The following is a 5,839-nucleotide window of genomic DNA, read 5'->3' as shown; positions in this document are numbered from 1 at the left end:
ACTTTGGCTGGACAGATGAAGGGCTTCTAAATTCCAAGGTCATCCCAGACTCTCAGGGCCAGAGAGCAGATTCGGCTTGAACCATTTGAGACACTCAGCCTTAATGACTGGAGATTTCCATGGAGACCCCAGTAAATGCAAAGTCCAGATGTCTGCTGAGTAGCCACAGCACCAGATGTTAGGGAGCTGGCAGCTCTGGAGCATCTGCAGGAGAAGGTCACTGTCCATCTGAAGGTCACAAGTGGAAAACGATGGTAAAGATAAGTTCTTTTTGGTTTTGTTTGAATAATACCAGAGACCATAGCACAGGCAGAAGACTTTTAAAAGTGTGGATCCTTTTGTTGTATTAATTGTATTGAGTGTGCTTAATGTGCGTGTTGGCCCAGATATGTTATTTATAAACCTAAAGACCTAAGTTAGTTTTGGATAATCCTAAAATGTGGGTCAGTCAGAAAAATGAAAATTTTTCATAAATATCAAAACTTATTTTCTTCTGTTCATTCCCTGTCCCCCAGGAATGTTTGCTATTATACCTGACTGGTAAGAGCCATGTGAACCAAGCATATAATGACAAAGAGCCTTGGCATTCTGTTATCATTCTTAGTATATTAATCATTCTTATTAGCTGGGGATCTTTCTGATATAAACCTCATAAAGTCAAGGAGGACTACGCAAAAAAATAAGGAATTCAATATGAAAAATAAACCCACATAAAGATCTAAAGAGGACAGCCACATCTAGTGGTACATGATGGTCTAGACCACTAGGTTTAGGAGAGGACTGCTTCAGACATGACTTCTTCTGTGTCTCCATCATGTTGGCTCTCTTTTCTGTATCAACTCTCCTCTAGCTCTATCTCTACCTTGAGTAGTTTGTACCTTGATTCTATTTTTTTCCTTTGATTGCATTCTGGAGGCTGGAAAGATGGCTCAAAGGTTAAGAGTACTAGCTGTTCTTCCAGAGGACCTGAGTTTGGTCCCCAGCCTCCATGTCAGTTATCTCATAACCACTTGTAGCTCCAGTTCTAGAGAATCTGAGGCCCTCTTCAGGCTTCCAGAGGCATTGACACACACACACACACACACACACACACACACACACACACACACACACACACACCACCTTTGATTTTTCTTCTAGCTAAGTGGGAACTCATGATATCCCAGAAGATGAGACTGTTTCTTAGCAATTTCAGCCAACTCAGAGTGGCAAGTCTGTAGCGTGTATCAAGAAAATAGGAGAAAATCAGGCACATCTTCCTGACTGAAGCCAGACCAGATGTCATGCATTTGGTCATTTGGCCATGATGACAAGTTTTAAAGCATTGTAAAGCACAAAACAAAATAAGGAGGCCTCTGTTTTGTAAAGATCCCTGTGATAACTTTGTAGATGAAGACTTGGAATTTGAAGAATAGAGACCCCACCCCCACACACACCAAGCACAACAACAAAACCACACCAAGTGGTACTGAAGCACTGTGCTTGGTCAAAATATCTTCTATGGGGATGTCCAAAGAACCAGTCTTCAAGACAGATGATGTTGTTATGGTTTAATATTTGTTATTTTAGTTTTACATTTCTATTACCATTGTAGATAGTCACAAACTTATTTTTGTTTAATTTTTCCTTTGAGACAGGGGCTCACTCTGCAGTTTAAGTTGGTCTGGCACTCATGATCTCCTGCTTTAGACTATCTAGTACTGGTGCTAGAGGTATGGGCTGTACTGTCAGAACCCTAAGAAGGCAGCAATCTCCCTTTTCTGCCTCCTGCTCGACTTAGAAAGGAGCAGGTACTTCCCACAGCTACAGCTGTGAGCCATACCCCCACCCCTACTGTGATGGACTCAGTCCCTTGCACCCCCACTGTGATGGACTCTATCCCTTGCACCCCCACCCCCACTGTGATGGACTCTATCCCTTGCACCCCCACCCCCACTGTGATGGACTCAGTCCCTTGCACCCCCACCCCCACTGTGATGGATTCCATCCCTTGCACCCCCCACCGCCACTTTGATGGACTCCATCCCTTGCACTGTAAGTCTAAGTCAGCCCTTCCTCCCTAGGTTCATTAAGTATTTTGTCCCAGCTCTGAGACAGTTAACACTTCCCATAGGAGTAGCGGAGGGTTTCAGGTCATCTCACTCCCAAATATGTGATTGCTGGTTTTGAATTAAAGCATTTGAAAAACAATAGTTATGAAAGGGAGCACTCAGCCCCTGACCTTCCTTTTCCTTTCTAAAAACAGGAGATAAAAAATTCCCACGTGAAAAGTTCTTCCCTGCACAACAAAGGACAGCATTTCTTATCACAGAACAGATGAGCCAAACCCTGGAGGAATCTGAACAAACACATCTTGTCAGACTACCCTTTATCTACCTAATCCTTTCCCATAATCAATTACTTTATCCCACATCACCTCATCTTGTCATATTGTCATAGCACAAAGCGCTTTCTCCAAACTGGCATCAAAGCTCTTAGCCCTAGCTGTTTCTTTGGGCCTTAATTTGTCTTGCAAGCTCTCCTGTGCATGTAAAAATTACAAATGAGGGAGTTGGGAAGATCTGAATTTGATTCCTGGTACCCACTGCAAAAACTCACCACATGTTTATAATCTCAGCATTAGGAGGCAGAAATACGCATATCCCCTGAGTCAGCCAGGCTAGTTTAGAGAGTGCCACATCCCACTCAGAGATACTGTCTCAGAAAACAAGGTGGACCAAAGGCTGGCTATTTCTGAACAGAAGAGGCTAAAATGACAATTCAAGCAGTACTTGGTTTTGAACTGGGTCCTTGTGTCATAGGGGTCTGTAGCTAGAGTTTTCCTGCCTGGCCCACAGTCAGGATAAATCTCTGCCACCTGCCAGTCCCACAACCGCTCAGACCCGACCAAGTAAACACAGAGACTTATATTGGTTTCAAACTGTATGGCCGTGGCAGGCTTCTTGCTAACTGTTCTTACAGCTTAAATTAATCCATTTCCATTAATCTATACCTTGCCACATGGCTCGTGGCTTACCGGCATCTTCACATGCGGCTTGTCATCATGGCGGCTGGCAGTGTCTCTCCGCCTCAGCTTTCCACTTCCCAGCTCTATTCTCCTCCTTGTCCCGCCTATACTTCCTGCCTGGCCACGGGCCAATCAGTGATTTATTTATTGACCAATCAACAACACATTTGACATACAGACCATCCCACAGCAGGGGTCTTTACTGGGAATACAGGCAATGCTTAAAAGCAGTCCTCGGGTCAGAAAGTACTGATGTATCTTGAGAGTATGTTCATTGGAAATATGTACTAGCTTCATGGGGGTTCAGTGTGACAGGCAGGAGATGAGACCATCTGTTGACATCTTATCCCAAATGCTCAAAACAAAACACTCTTCACACATGTCTTTGCAATTTTTTGGTTGAGATTATATAAAAACAAGAAAGATTGGCAACATACCTCATTGTTAGAGCCTTTTTCCTATAGGCTAAGGCTCTGGCTTCAATACCCAGGGCAGGGGAGAAAGAGAAGAGATGACTAATCTCTGTTCCTTCAGATGTAAGAAGTGGGTTCTGATGGAGATGTCCCTCTAAGAACTACTTTTCTTCTCAATCGCAGAATTGATACTTGAGGCCTTGGGCTTTCTTCTGCCTCCCGCACTGGCTGTAACTCCTCTGCTTTGCTTTCTCTTCTATGCTGGACAATCAGATTCTAGGGGAGTCACCTTCGTGATATGCCGTTTATTGTTTCTTTTTCTTGGGAAGTGATTCAAACATTGGCACATTTGGAAATGCCACATCTCTCCAGCAGACTATGAGAGAGGCTTGCATGCTATCCCTACTCAAGCCTGCATTATAGCAGTCAGCTGTTTTGCTTAAAATCCAAATATTTGAAAGGCAAAGGATAGTGACAGCATTTTTTTTTAAGGGGAGAGCGCGAACGCAGTCCCCCACTACCACAAATTATGCAGTCGAGTTTCCCGCATTTGGGGAAATCTCAGGGGTCAGCACATCCAGAGTGCAATGGATAAGCCTCGCCCTGGGAAAACCACCTTCGTGATCATGGTATCTCCCCTGCCAGGTAAGTATAGTGACAGCTTTCTTAAAGGTAGAATTGGGTCTTCTTTCAAATATAAATATTCTGAAAGTTTTTTTTAATCTTTCAAGGACCAATGCTTTCAGTAATTGGGGACACCAAATATAGGAACTCCACAATATAGGAACTATTGGATGAATGAACCAAAGATTGAAATCTCTTAGTTCTTTTGACTGACAGCTCCTATAATATTGGTAGACCATCTTTAATGCAGGTTCCATTTTGAAAACTTCATGATTTGTGACTTTTGGACTTGCTGCTAAGATTCATATTATAGGACCTGACTGACATCAAGAACCTTGTTCATCTCAGTTAGCTCTGAGGCCCTTACCTGAGACTGGGAGTCTAAAAGACAGTTCCAAAACTCAACACAATCTTGACTTGTTTTGACAAAAGCCATTTATAGCCCCATTTTCTCCTGCAAACTAGGTGTAATTTTGGATAAGTCATTTAAAATATTTTATTACACATTGCTCGAGCTCTTTCAGCATGTGCAGTAGGCTGGCTTAGATTTTTGAGGTTTAGGTTCTTTTCATTCTCAACTATATGATGTTAGGATTGACACCTACTGCAATCAGGAACTCACATCAAGCAGCTGCAGTTGCCTGCACTGGGTCTGACAAGACTATCAACACTCAGTCATTGCTGGAGGAGAGGCTCATGGAATATTGGCTATTGATGGATTCTGATGAGGTTATTGCCTTCAGTTGTGTGCCCACTGGTGATCCCTAATATATATTTCAAACCCCATGGTCACTCACATAATTCTGGCTAAGTTTAGTGACCTCCAAAACAAAGCAAAAAAGATGTAAGTGTGGGAAGGGGAGTTGTAGAGAGGAAGAGGGCATGAAAGGATGAAAGATGAACTCAGTAAGACGTGAGAATAGTAAGAATGCATTATATACACATGTGGAACTCTCCAAAAAAGTTTAAAACATGTTAGGTCTTCCCAGTATAAAACAGTTCAAGTGAAATGGAATTGAGAATGTTACTTCACCACAAACACTATTCTGAGGAATAACAGAAAATGGGGCTGGTGAGTTGGCTCAGCATATTAAAGTACTTGTTGATAACTTGAATTCGACCCCCAGGAGATACATGGTAGAGGGAGAGAGCTGTCCTGTGACCTCCACACAGGAAATACTCTGAATACTTAGTTTCCTGCTGATGGCACTCTTGGAAAGTTATGGAAATGTGAAGATGTGTGACCTACTGTGGTGTTTTGAATGAAAATGACCCCCTCCATAGGCTCATAGATTTGAATACATAGTCTCCAGGGAGTGGCACTATTTGAAAGGATTAGGAGATATGGCCTTGTTGAAGGAAGCATATCATGGGGATGCACTTTAAGGTTTCCAAAAACAAATCAAAACAAAAACAAAACTGTTCCAAGCCTGGGATCTCTCTGTAAGCAGACTTCTCTGTCCCACTAGTCACTCCCCCAAATAACCACACAGAAACTTACTATTAATTGTAACTCCTTGGCCAATAGCTTAAGCTTGTGTTTAGCTAGCTTTTAGGACTTAAATTAATCCATTTCTGTTAATCTATGTGCTGCCCCAAGACTCCTTTACCTCACCTATGAACTTCTTCCCATGTTGCTTCTTCCAAATCTGGCTTGAGACTTCTCAGACTCCACCCTTCTTCCCAGCATTCTCTCTACCCTGAAAATCCTGCCTAGCTATTGGCCAATCAGCTTTTGATTAACAATTAGAGCAACACATTTTCATAGTGTACAGAAGGATTATTCCACAGCATT

General features: G+C 42.6%; 1 non-coding gene across 1 annotated transcript; it reads right to left on the bottom strand.

Moving 5' to 3' along the window:
* Nucleotides 1–3,909: 3,909 nt before the first annotated feature.
* Nucleotides 3,910–4,073, bottom strand: LOC128105762 (U1 spliceosomal RNA). The gene has a single exon (XR_008216485.1). It is a non-coding gene; the product is annotated as a U1 spliceosomal RNA (small nuclear RNA).
* Nucleotides 4,074–5,839: the final 1,766 nt, after the last annotated feature.

This window comes from Peromyscus californicus, unplaced genomic scaffold, assembly GCF_007827085.1.
Source record: "Peromyscus californicus insignis strain IS unplaced genomic scaffold, ASM782708v3 Scaffold_11__1_contigs__length_118956290, whole genome shotgun sequence".
In the NCBI taxonomy this organism is placed as follows: domain Eukaryota; kingdom Metazoa; phylum Chordata; class Mammalia; order Rodentia; family Cricetidae; genus Peromyscus; species Peromyscus californicus.
The sequence above is the reverse complement of the archived record's forward strand: the minus strand, read 5'-3'. Positions and strand labels throughout refer to the sequence as shown.